This window comes from Stegostoma tigrinum, chromosome 31 (genome assembly GCF_030684315.1).
Source record: "Stegostoma tigrinum isolate sSteTig4 chromosome 31, sSteTig4.hap1, whole genome shotgun sequence".
NCBI lineage: Eukaryota > Metazoa > Chordata > Chondrichthyes > Orectolobiformes > Stegostomatidae > Stegostoma > Stegostoma tigrinum.
Genome location: NC_081384.1, coordinates 11,650,297 through 11,664,321, shown reverse-complemented (window position 1 = coordinate 11,664,321; position 14,025 = coordinate 11,650,297). Strand labels below are relative to the sequence as shown.

The 14,025-nt window shown below is 40.6% G+C and overlaps 1 protein-coding gene and 1 long non-coding RNA gene across 4 annotated transcripts in view; one reads left to right on the top strand and one right to left on the bottom strand.

Moving 5' to 3' along the window:
* Window positions 1-14,025, top strand: part of raraa (retinoic acid receptor, alpha a) — a 530,677-nt gene that overhangs the window by 18,568 nt on the left and 498,084 nt on the right. The window lies entirely within an intron of this gene.
* LOC132206150 (uncharacterized) overlaps window positions 4,208-14,025 on the bottom strand; it is a 47,551-nt gene continuing 37,733 nt past the window's right edge. Inside the window, exon 3 of the long non-coding RNA XR_009442861.1 lies at window positions 4,208-4,628. This is a non-coding gene — a long non-coding RNA (uncharacterized LOC132206150). The remainder of the gene's footprint in view (window positions 4,629-14,025) is intronic.

Genomic DNA, 14,025 nt, shown 5'->3' with positions numbered 1-14,025 from the left:
GGCGCTAGAATGCTTTGTGTTGCATTTCAATCTTGTTATTTTTTTACTGGTGTCACAACTGCCCATGTAACCATACTGATATCACTTATGAGTGAGTGTTTTTATCTACCATAGAAGATGAGTTAACTCTCGGTAGTTTTATTCAAGAAATCTCTGGTTTGGTTTTGCATTGTTTTGTGTAAAATTAGTAAACCTTCACTCTTAACAAAATGCTTTTGGAGATTTACATAAAACTGTTTGCGCTAAGAGTTGGAGCTGTCGTGCATAAAGATTTAAAATGTGAGGCTGGATGAACACAGCAGGCCCAGCAGCATCTCAGGAGCACAAAAGCTGACGTTTTGGGCCTGCACCCTCTGATGAAGGGTCTAGGCCCGAAACGTCAGCTTTTGTGCTCCTGAGATGCTGCTTGGCCTGCTGTGTTCATCCAGCCTCACATTTTATTATCTAGGATTCTCCAGCATCTGCAGTTCCCATTATCACATGCATAAAGATTTATTGCTTGTCCAAATAAAATTAATAGAAGTTCTTATTTAATGGAGCTCATCTGGGACTCTTTTATTTGTCCATTTATGTAGATTAAGTAACTGAATGCAATAAATGATGCTGGACAAGAGGAGCCTAGAATTATTTATAGCAGTATCTTTGGAAATAAAAACAGGAAATTCTGTATTTGTTTCTGTTCAGGGCTGCACACAAGCAAACATACCGTTAGTTCTTTTTCCCTCTATATATGCTGCATGACCTGCAGAGTATTCCCAATATTTACTATTTTTAGTTCGGATTTACAACATTTGTAAATGCATTGTGCCACAGTTATTCAGTATAGTGTCTAATTAAGTGCGTTTTCTTTAATAAAAGGATCACGGATATGGATTTATTATTTGAATGTCTTTTTTATTCATGGGATGTGGTCATTGCCTGTCAAGACCAGCATTTAATCATTGTGCCGAGTTAGCTGCTTGAACCTCGCAGTCCATGGTACTGTATGGGTACACCAACTGCTGTCAGAGAGGGGTTATAGGAGTTTTAATTCACTAACGACAGAGGAGTTGCAATGTAAGCTTCAAGTTAGGATGGCGAGTGACTTAGAGTGAAGCTAGCAGATATTAATATTATTGAGCGTCTGCTCCCTTTGTTGTGGATGATAATGATTGAAAGTTTTAAAGTGCTATTGAAGGTTCCCTGGCAAATTACTGCAGTGCATGCTGTAGGTGATACACATTATTGTGTGGCGAGAATGTGAGGAGTGAAAGTTTAAGGAGATCAAGAGCTCTGCTTTGTCTGAAGTGGTGTTAAGATGGCAGAGTTGGAGCTCCAGTCATCCAGGCAAAGGGACGATGTTCCCTCATGCTCCTAGATGCTTGCCAGGCTTTGAGAAGCCTGGAGTTGAGTTGTAGGTGTAAAATTTCTAGTTTCTGACCTCTATTTGCATCTATAATATTGATAAAGATGATTCAGTTAAGTTTCTGGTCATTCCACGATGTGAATGGTGAGAAATTCAGTGATGTCAACATGCCTATGGCTTATGTCTAAATTCTCTTGTTGGAAATGGGCATAACCTAATGCTTAACGTGACATATTTGAGCAGCATTCAGTATATGAATGCAGTAAATGATCTTGAGCAAGAGGATTCAAGTATTATAGTTTCGTAGAGAAGTTTTATTTTGAGTATTCAACATCAGTGACTAAATTTCAATAGTATGGCAGTGATGGTGAGGAACTGTGCAGTATTCTGAGATCATGAAAGTGCTACATGTGGGTTTGTTCTTTAGGAATTGAATCTCCATTGTTTGCATAATATTCTGCTGTTGGATCTCCGAATATACATTTAATTACCTAGTTTCTGTTTTCAAGATAATGCATTGTGTGTGCATCACTTAGTCCTGTATTCATTATAGGGACAAATAGTTGCCTACAGCCTTAAGATGCAAATACACAGTAGTACCGTAATTCTTGAGTGTGAGAGAATAAGATTTAAAAAGCAATGAATGAAAATTTTATTCTTTTCTTAATCATTTACCTAAAATGTTTTACCAGCAGTGAACAGACAGTTGTACTTGATATGTAACATTTTGCAGAAAATGTCGGAATGGTTCAACAGTTTTCTGTTTAGAAGTTATGCAGTTTGGGATGTCAAACTATTAGAGTTCAATAGTTTAATAACTTTGTAGAGAATATTTTAAATCATGTTACTTTATTTTTGTTGTGTTTACAACAAATCAAGGCTTTCATTTTTATCAAAACATAAGCTAGTCCGCAGGTGACTGTGAAATGATCATCAATTGCTGTAAAAACCCATCTGGTTCATGAATATCCTTTAAGGATGGAAATCTGCCGACCTTACCTGGTCTGGCCTACATGTGATTCCAAACCCACATCAATGCGGCTGATTCTTAACTGCCCACTAAAATGGCCTTGCAGGCTGTTCAGAAGAAGGATAAGTAAAGATGTTTAATAAATGCTGGCCTTGCCAGTGACACCCATGACCCATTAAAGAATAAAGAAAATAGGTAAATAGCGAGGGGCTTAGAACCACTGAACACAGAAGAAAGAGAGAGCCATTTAGAACTGGGAGGAGTAGGCAGTCCTTGATTCTTCATTCAGAGGTTAATTAATCTTTGGAAGTCTCCACCCCAAAGGCTGTGAAAGCTTATTAAATATATTGGTGGTGGAGATCAGTGGATTTCTGAGTAGGAATGACATCAAGGACTGTGTGAACTGTGCATAAAAATGGCACCAAGCCAGATGGTCAGCAACAATGTGGATTGTGATCATGCTCAATGGGCTGATTGGTCTACTTCATTTCCATCTGTTGCTGTTGTACAGTGGTTTAAACCTTGGCAATGGCTTGTGAGTACAGCATAGAATGCAACAAAACCAAGGTTGAGACATAATACTAGAAGTTTGACACAGAAGTAAGCCATGTAGTTAGTTAGTTAGGTTAAAGGCTGTAAGTGAGTATTCACCTGGTCTTAACTACTCATTAACTTTACTTCCTGGCAATAACAGCTTGTGTTTGATTTGATGGTCTGCTCAGTGTGATTACTATTTAAATAAGAAGGAGTAAGTACGTTGTGGCACACATTACTTGGGTTTCTAAGAAAACTCTAACTTTCAGTAAGGAATTGCTTATTAAGCAGACTTTAACTAATTTGGGAAAATCTGTTGGTAAACAAAATTGTGACTTTCAGACAAGTGCAGTTTCTGGAAGTACAAGGGAAAACACAGAAAGGAGCCTACTAACCATGATCTCACTGGTAGTATACACTCAAGAGGCTGAATGGTCCACTGCTGTTCCTGAAAGTCTTCTGTTCAAACTTGTACACAAGACTGACTCCCCTGCAATTCTGCATCTCCCCCCCACCCCCAAAAAGATTCAACGTGTGTACTTTCTTGCTTCAGTGAGTGTGGATTTAAAGGGAAGCTGCAAAGGCTGCTCTGAAAAGAATCTGAAAGATCGTAATATTTTTCAGCCTTTGAAGGAGTGGGTCTGATTTGTCTTGTAATACATATTACATATCATTCATTGCAGTGATTCTGTGCCATTCATGGCTAGTGTGTCCTTCCAACTTTGATCATTATCTCAATTATAGCTCATTATTCATGACATTTTACTATGCTGAAGACTATATTAAGTCAAGTTGTTCTATACTGCATTTTCAGAAACTAAGGTACTGTTGCTGTGTTTGCATGCTTTGATAGTTTGTCCCTGGGGACGGCTGGAGATTGGCAGCATAACACAGCTCAGTTCTATTCCCTAATCTCACTTGGCCTAATTTTGACAGTTTGAGGAGGGAATGGGTTTGGGGAAGTCTCCCACTATACATTTATCAGAAAATAACATTTTTGAAAGAGAAATGAGTTGTACTTTTAGGAATAGTTAGTTATTGGTTTTAAAGCTCAACATCTTTGCTACAGTATTGAGAGTTATTGCTGAGATTTATGAATCAGATGTGAACACCCTCAAATTGGCAATAGTGGCCAATGTAACGCAAAGTAAAGATAATAGATTCACAAAAATCCTTTGACTTCACCATTTCACAGTGTAAAATGCTACTGGCAATCTGTGGAGTTGTGCATTAAGTTTTATTATTGTTTCAGGACTGTAATTTTAGAATTATATTACATTTCTAAACATCTAAAGCAGATGGAAAACATTATGAGTTAAAATAGTAACCAGTTTTGCATGTGAAATAGAGAACCCCTGTGGTTTGGTTTGCTGTTGAAGTTGTTGGGATTCAGTAGAAGGTGTAAATCAGTTCCCCAGGCTGCATTTCCAGTTCTGCATTTGCACCCAGTCCATCCAAAACACACACAATCTTACAATAAAAATGTCTATCTCAGCAAACCATTCAAATTATTTCTGCTAATAAAAACTCCATGAAATCAGCCATTTGTTAGGCATGGGCTGTCTAGGAAGGTAAATGATTTATTCTGATACAAAACAAGTTTGTTTTAGCTGTGGGGAAAATTCAAAGCATCTTGCCTGTTAGTATTTCTGTTTAGCCCACTTGACAAATTTCTTGAAACTGGCGGGCTATCTTCTGTTTGTATTGGAGCGTCTTAGCTTTGACTCTGTGATGGCAGTCTGTCTTCTGAGCCAGAAGATCTTGGATTCAAATCCCAGTCTACAGAAATACAATCTAGGTTAATAATTCATAATACTGAGAGAGCACTGCATTGTCTAAGATGATGTCTTTTTGGATGATACCTACTGATTGGCTCATTCACTACATTTCTTGAAGGTAGTGTTATAGAATGGCTTACTTCTGTGGAGAACCATTCAGCCTTTCATGACTGTGCCAGCTTTCTGCAGAGGAGCTCATCACCTCTGGCTCTAGTAGTCTGCAATTTTTTTTTCCATTTTGAGAGCTAGCTGATCATTTTCTCACTGATATTTTTTCCTTCCAGGTTTAACCATCATCACAATATTATTAATTCTCTATTGTCACTTTCTGTAGGGATAACTCTCCCCTTGATAACTCTATTCATCTTTTAAATATTTAGAGAAACTCTTACTTTTATATTTCTGGCTATCTTTCTCTTGTTATTTTCACTTGTTTTGGTCATTCTTTGCTGTTTCTTATTTTGTGTCCGATTTACTGACTGTGAGTTGTCTTTGCATGACAATATGCTTTTTCTTTTAGTTTGACAATACCTTTAGCATTTTTAGTTTTTCTAAGCATGGTAGGTCTATGCCTTGGAATGTATCTATTCTGAAATATCATCTTAAATATCTGCCACTACACCCCTTTTGACATATCTTTTAATCTAAATTACCAATTCATTTTAGCAGCTCTGGTTTCTTTGCTTTATAGTTGTCGTTACTTAATTTCGTTTAAAAAGTAAATTTGGACCAATCTCCTCTCTTTCTCAGAGATAATAGGAACTGCAGATGCTGGAGAATCTGAATAACCAGGTGTAGAGCTGGACGAACACAGCAGGCCGAGCAGGAAAGCTGTCATTTCGGGCCTTAACCCTTCTTCAGAAAGGGTCTAGGCCCGAAATGTCAGCTTTCCTGCTCCTCTGATGCTGCTTGGCCTGCTGTGTTCATCCATCTCTACACCTTATCCTGTGTTTCACAAACTGAATGTAAAATTTGAATCACTATTATTATAACTCGAGAAGCCTTCACTGTGAGATCATCAATTTATCCTCTCTCATTGCACTATATCACATACAGTACAGCGTACTCTCTGGCTGTAGAACACGCTGTTCCATGAAACTATCCTGAAAACATTCTGTGAATTCCTCATCTAGGCTAGCCATGCCGATCTGACACCTCCGGTTGATATGTAGATTAAAATTTTCCGTAATTATTTCTGTGCCTTATGACAAGTGCTCATTAATTTTTCCTTTGTACCCCACTGTACTGTATGAACACTATTCCCATAACTGACCTCTTGCCTTTAATATCTCTCATTTGTGTTCAAACTGTTTCTGCATCTTGGTTTCCTAATTTTTAAAAATATTTTCTAATCACCCTCTTCAGAGATATTATTATCTCCTGAAACAGGTGGGATTTGAACCCAGAATTCATGGCTGAGGTCACTATTGGTTTCCTAATTTTGTCTGGCTATAAAATTGAGAGTTGCCACAGTCAAAACCGATGTACTATTATCAACAAAAATCAAAAAAACTACTGAGACAGGCACTTCATTGCTCCCTGTGGTTTTAACTCTCCTCTCATCTGCAGACTTTATGCATTTTTGCCTATGTTTTCTATCTGTGATATTCCCTCAAAACCTGTTCATCTCATCTGCCCATCCTATGTGTGAATGTGTGTTTGGATTTAAAGGAGGTATAGGTTAAATTGACAGATTCATTAATAATGAATCTATCTTGATGTATTTTCGAGGATAAGACGGTCATAATTTTTTTTTATTTCTTGGCAACTGATGAAACCTGGTGAGTTTCCTTTCATCATAGATATTGGTCACAGCCATGCACTAACTATCCTAGAGATTAACTTGGTAATACTGCATTTTGTGTTGACTTGTGGAATAGTGGGGTTAGATTTCCAATGCACTATTCCCACTAATGTGACAAAAGGAGTTCAGCATAAATATAAGAATGTTTTGCAGTGCATTGATGTGTCCATATCTCAAATAATCAGTGCAGCTTTGGTCTTATTATGTAAGTAAGGATGTACATGAGCTGGACATAACTTAGACAAGGTTTATTAGATTGATACCTGACATGTGTGGGCTATATTGTAAGGAAAGTTTGGTTCGGTAGGCTAGGCTAGCTTTCACTCGAAGTTCAGAAAAGACATGGGTGTCTTGACTGAAGTACTTAAAGGAAATGTTGTTTCCTCTTGTGGTTAAGCCCAGAACCTCAGGGCTGCGTTTTAAAAATGAAGGGTCTCCCTTTTAGCACAGGTGTGGAGGTGCTGGTGTTGGACTTGGGTGGACAAGGTCAGAAATCACACAACACTAGGTTATAGTCCAACAGATTTATTTAAAAACACAAGCTTTTGAAGCCCTACTCCTCCTTCAGGTAGAAGTGAGTGAGATAGTTTCAAACACAGAATTTGAAGATAACAAAGTGTGAAGCTGGATGAACACAGCAGGCCAAGCAACATCTCAGGAGCACAAAAGCTGACGTTTGAGGCCTAGACCCTTCATCAGAGAGGGGGATGGGGAGAGTGTTCTGGAATAAATGTGGAGAGAGGGGGAGGCGGACCGAAGATGGAGAGAAGAAGATAGTGGGGAGGGAGGGAGGGGATAGGTCAGTCCAAGGAAGACGGACAGGTCAAGGAGGCGGGATGAGGTTAGTAGATAGGAAATGGAGGTGTGGCTTGAGGTGGGAGGAAGAACAGGTTAGGGAGGCGGGGACAGGCTGGGCTGGTCCAGACCTGAATCGTCAGTTTTCCTGCCCCTCTAATGCTGCTTGGCCTGCTGTATTCATGCAGTGCTACACCTTGTTATCTTAGAAAAAGGACTTTGTTTTATTATAGTCTGAAAAGAAGTTACTGATTGGTTGGGCCATCATTGGCTTGGAGTTGAAGCAAGAACAGTTAACAGTCAATATTGATTTTCAGAGCAGGTGGCTAGACTGATTGCGTGAATTCCTGATTTCTCAGTCTTACCTTATGAATTATTCTGTTTCAAAGTCTTAGTGACCCCCTTGTTTGAGGAGATAAGACGTAGACAAGGAGATTACCTTGACCCCGTGCAGAATCATAACCTGTAGTGATTGTGTGTGTTGAACTGAGGATGTTACAATTCAGAAATAAATGGAGTTAGCTAAGGACGATGGCCTGAAAGACATAAGAGACAGGAAGGACTGCAGATGCTGGAAGCCAGACGCAATAGATGTGAAGTGGAAAAGCATAGCCATTCAGACAACGTTTGAGGAGCAGGAAAGTCAGTGTTTCAGGCCGAAACCTTACCTCAGGACTCTGGAGGTGGAGAGGAGCCCAGAAGTAAACATAGGGCAACAGTGGAGCTAGGATAAAGATGGGTGGGATGGTGAGAGGTGGAAGCAGGTAGGGGTTGTCATGTGTGGGAAGGGTGGAGTGGAGAGATGTGTAGGAAGATGGACAGGTTCGGTCAGGTCAAGGAGGCGCGGAGAAGGGGAAAGCATGGACATGGGATAAAGCTGGGGGTGGAGGGATTTTGAAGCTGGTGAAGTCAATATTGTAGCCACAGGAGTGTAAACTCCCAAGGTGAAATATCAGGTGTTGTTCTTATAGTTTATGTTTCGCCTCACTCTGACAATGGAGGAGGCCAAGGATGGACATGTCGTCAGGGAAGTGGGACGGGAATTGAAATGGATGGCAACCAGAAGGTTGGGCAATTTGATGTGTGCAGAATTCAGATGCTCCGTGAACCAGTCCCTGAGTCTATATTTGGTCTTCCTGATATAGAGGACACCACATCAGGAGCAACGGATACAATAGATCAGATTGGATGAAGTGCGGGAGAATCTCTGCCAGATCTGGAATGATTGTTTGGATTTGGAAGTTGGTGGTGTGGTACATGAGGACTAAGGGGTCTCGAGCGGAGGAATAGCATTTTTGCAGGAGGGTGATTGACAGGAGGTGTAGCCAAGGTGGTTGTGGGAGTCAGTGGGTTTGAAATGGATGTCAGTGGTGAGTCAGTTTCCAGAGGTGGAGACAGAGAGGTCTAGGAAGCAGGCCAAAGTGTCAGAAATAGCTCAAATGAATTTGAGGGCTGGGTGGAAGGTGTTTGCGAAGTTGATGAACTGCTCAAGTTCCCTGTGGGAGCTCTAGGCAGCATCGATGCAGTCATCAATATAATGAAGAAAGAGGTAACAAATGGTGCTGGTGGTTGTGGAAGGGGGACTGTTCCAGAAATCCTACAAATAGCTCGGGGCCATACACGTATCCATGGCCACCCTTTTGGTTTGTAGGAAGTGGGAGGAATGAAAGGAAAAATTGTTGAATGAAAGGAAAAATTGTTGGAGGTTGAGGACTAGTTCTGTCAATCGAAATAGAGCATCAGTGAAGGGGGAGCTAGTTGGGCCTACGGGAGAGGAAGAAGCAGAGGGATTTTAGGCCCTCAGAGTGGGGGATACAGGTGTAAAGGGACTGTACCTCTGTGGTGAAGATGAGATGTTGGAGGCAGGAGAATTGAAAGTTTTGGTAAAGGTGGAGGATGTGGGTTGTGCCATGAATGTAGGTAGGGAGACCAAAAGCAGACTCTGGGAGCAGTCCACAGAGCATTTGCACTGTGCACACATCATCCGACCCAACTTCCCAGTAGCCTTCCATTTCAATTCCCCTCCCACTTCCCCTAAGACATGTCCATCTTTGTCCACCTCCATTGCCCGAGCGAGGCCAAACATAAACTGGAAGAACAGCACCTGACATTTTACCTTGGGAGCTTACAGCCCATTGGCCTCAATATTTTCATCAACTTCAAAATGTCTCCACCCAGAGCCTTATCCCATGTCCAGCCTTCCTCTTTCCCCCCACCCCCCCCACAACTGGCCTTCATAAACTGACACAACCTGTCCATCTTCCTACTCCCCTATCCACTCCACCCTTCCCACTGACCAATCACAATCACCCTCGACTTGCGTCCACCTTCAGCATCCCATTCACCCTTCTCCCGGTCTCAGTCGCTCCCTCTATTTACTTCTGAAGCCCCCTCCCTTTCCACACAAAAGGTTTCAGCCCAAAACTTTGACTTTCCTGCTCCTTGGATGCTGTCTGACCTGCTTTGCTTTTGCATCTCCACATCTTTTGGCCTGAAAGATGTATTTTTTAAATCCAATAAGTAACTTTCCATTGAATCGGGGTTTACAAAACCTGCAGATCAAAAATTCATGCCGCTGACACAGAGCTCCATTTGATTGCAAGAATACGCCTCTCTAGTGAACGTGGATCAATTTGAAAGAAGCTCTTCCATAGCACTCTGTTGTAAGTACTGGTGTAGAGCTGTTTTTATTCTTTAGTGCATCAGTGCTTTAATGTGTTTAAGTGAATAGTGACAGCCTCTGTGGGGCTGTATTTACTTAGAAGTTGCTCTGTGGAAATGGTTTACTTTTTATATTTGTGGGGGAATTAAGTGATTGACGTCAAATCAATATCCATCACATTCACTTAGTCATAGTCTCAATTCAAGTAAAGATTTGTGTTTTCACTCTACTAGCCTTGACCTGATGTCTGGTCTTCCACTTTGTAAAGGTAATATGAGAGAATAAAGAAATGGAATAGGAGTTCAATCTACCATAAATTTGAAGATTTTGCAAGTGTCTGTTAACTCCGTCAAAAGCAATAAACTGTAAACTACGCAATGGAACTTACACTAAAAATGAAATAATCAGGAATCAAACCTGACATTTCTAAACTATTCATTTGCATTGTGAATATTGTGAATGAAGTACCTTTTATAAATTGGGGAGAAAAAAGCTCCTTTATTTCTAATTCTTTTCCTCTCTGTTCTAAATTTTTTTTTTGTTCATTTGTGGAATGTGGTAAGAGTTGCCCGTTTTGAAGTGCTCTTGAATCTCTGAGTTGAATACAGTTAGCAGGATTGCTCATCCATTTTGGAGAGAGTTAAACCCTCATCAACCATACTGTTTTGTATCTCAAGTTGTATATAGGCTAGGCTCAATAATGATGCCTCCCACTTCCTACAGACTAAGGGGGTGGCCATGGGCACCCGCATGGGCCCCAGCTATGCCTGCCTCTTTGTAGGTTAAAAACGTGGAACAGTCCCTCTTCCGCACCTATACAGGCCCCAAACCCCACCTCTTCCTCCGGTACATTGATGACTGTATCGGCGCCGCCTCTTGCTCCCCAGAGGAGCTCGAACAGTTCATCCACTTCACCAACACCTTCCACCCCAACCTTCAGTTCACCTGGGCCATCTCCAGCACATCCCTCACCTTCCTGGACCTCTCAGTCTCCATCTCAGGCAACCAGCTTGTAACTGATGTCCATTTCATAAATCATTGTTAATTTTGTCAAGAGACTTACATGCTTTTTTTGGGTGGATTTCGCATTTCTTTTGTAAATGTGAAAGACTTTGCAGTGACAGCCTTACATAAAAGAATGAAATCCAGGGACTGATTACAGATGATATTCCCTCTGTTTAATGGGCCAGTTCTCTTTGGGTAGAATCTAGAGTTTAACTTCAGTATGATCAAAGCTAAACTTTGCCTCACTCCACTTTCTCTCTTGTTTCCCATGTCCTTAGATCCCCATGTAATCAAAAATCATTCTGTCCCAACCTTGAAGATATTTCGTGAACTAACATGACAGTTCTATGGAACAGAGAATACCAAAGATTTGCAGGTTGCTTCGTCAAGTAGTTTCTCTTCATCTCAGTCCTAACTGGTTGACTTCTTATACTGAAACTATGCCCCTGTATTCTAGATTCTCTAACCAGGGAAGCAACCATTTGGGGACTATCTCTCAAATCTTTCAGAATCTTGTATGGTTGAATTAGATTACCTCTTTTTCTTCTAAACTCTGGAAGGTATAGACCCAATTTACACAGCCTCATGTAGGGCAATCCTATCATAGAGTTCTTACAGCATGGAAACAGGCCATTCAGCCCATGTAGAGCATCCGACCCAGACCCACTACCTACCTTATCCCTGCATTTCCCACCCCAGATACTTGGGCGATTTAGCATGGCCAGTCGACTTAACCTGTGCATCTTTTGGATTGTGGGAGGAAACTGGAGCATCTGGAGGAAACCCACGCAGACTGGGAGAATGTGCAAACCCCACACAGACAGGTGCCCTAGGCTGGAATCAAATCTGGGACCCTGGCGTTGTGAGGCAGCAGTGCTAACCACTGAGCCACTGTGTTGGTTCAACAGCGCAACCACCCACCCCCCCCGCGCCAGAACCAGCCTAGTGAATCTTCATCGTCTTCCTCCAAAGCAAATATAGCCTTTCTGAGACTTGTAGTACTCCAGGCGGGGTCTCATTGAATTATAGAAGATTTTCATGTTTTTTTTGTGCAACATTCCAGTTCCCTTCTCCTTTATTGAAAAGTGTTATTTTTCTTGCTAATTACTTGCTGTAAATGGATTTATTTTCTTATTTTGAAGGATGATCATTACTGGTAAGGCCAACATTTGTTCCTCACCCTTAATTTCCCTTGAATAGGTGTTGGCGATCTGCTAGTTTGAATTGCTGCAGTCCATCCACAATGCAGTTAGTGAACCAGTTTCAGAACGTTAAACATAGTCCAAAAATATACGTGAGTGCAATTGCCTATTTAAGCATAAACATGAATATTGGCTATTTGGACTTTTAGAATAGTGTCATAATGAGTGTCAGTTTATTTATCAGAAATGGGGAAATTCCTTATGACAGTGGTGGAAGTAGGGAGGATTTTATATTGTAGTAATATTCAACAATATTCTAGATGATTGAAGTCTGAATGCCAATGAAAGGAGAATTTGCTTTTTTGATCATACTGTGTGTTTAAAACTTGGAATAAATTCAGTATTTTATGTGGATGCTTGCACTTGTCAAATTTTAATGGTTTTGTTAGTTCACTGATAAGAACGCTCGATAATGCGCAATTGAGGAACATCGATCAGAAAGGTATGAAGTTTGATGGCTGCTTTGTTTGTGGTGAATTAGCTGATCTCAATCATTTCTGAAATGGGCATTGAAATTAGCCTTAATTAGGGATATGGGGCAAGGGTCAGCAAAACTGAAGTGCTGTCCAAGCCTCATCCAGTTACTCCTTTAGAAAATACGTGGATATGGAGTTCAGGGACGAACCAGGTTAGGCTGTATTTACCCATAGTTTATCAAGACTCAACTACCATGACTTGCACTGAGGACAATTAGTGAGCAGTTTACTGGGAGCAGCTAGTACTCATGGAAACGTGGTCCGAAGTTGCTGGTACAATTTTAAAAAAAAGTTTACACACGGTTCAGAGATGGTGGTTTTGCTTTTTAACTAAGGAGTCTTGGGGTAGAGGCATGTTACTGTGATCGTTGATTTGGTGTTAAGAAATTTTAATCAGATTTCTGTCCCTGGTGCAGTGCTAACTTGAGAACAGCCCTCTGTTCTGCCACATTCATAATATAACATTACTTTATAATCCACATACAGATGTATGAAGAATAACTCAAATTGTTTATTACTGAAGTTATTCTTGGATGGCACTTTTCCACAGCTGCAGTTAGTTTGCCAAGGTGCTGGTTGCATATTGATAGAGCAATAACTATACTGTGTGACAAACACCTGTCAATAGGCTGCTCCAACTGAAGGAATTGTTAATTTATGGATCACAGCTGTCCAGGGCATATGGGGAGAATTTGGATGTTTGGCAATGGCTTTGTCTGTTTTTTAATGTTGAAATGTCCAATTCAAAAATTGAAGTGATGCCTCTCTTCATAACTCCAGATAGTCAACCATGCTAAGAGCAAGTCCTGTTCTTTTCATCCTACCTGGGAATCTAAAGTGTAATGTTACAAGATATTACAATCTGTAGCTAATGACAGACGTATGGTGTTTATAAGTGATATTTGTATTTTCACTTATTAACCTTGAAAAATTTAAAAGCAAATTCTTCTCAACTTCCTTAGGTCGTTCACACACATGCAGATATCAGACAAGTCTGCTGGTGGCCCTCTGTTGCTACCTTCTAGAAGTGGGTGAAATTTGGGGAACGTATTGCCTAACATTCTTTTGCTTCTTGCAGGAAATAGCCTAGATCTGCATATGGTACTTGACTCAAGACAAGCACAGAATGAGCATTTATCATCGTGGAGAATGGAAGTGTGAATCTTGAGTTTTAGAATTCTTATAGAAATGATGATCATGTGCAGGGGGCAACTGCTTCAGATGTGAACATTCTTTTGGGTGTGGGTTTAGCATACTATGTTTTTATCTCAGAAGCTCATGCCATATGGGCCTTGTGTGTTTGTTAGTATCGATTCACCAACAGGCCTGAGATTACTGCCTAAAATTGCATACTTCTGTGGAACTAGGCAGTGAACTGGTTTGCTCAGAGATAATGATGATAATTCGCGTGGGGCAAGTCATCGTGAATGTTGTACAGTATAATATTCTGAAGT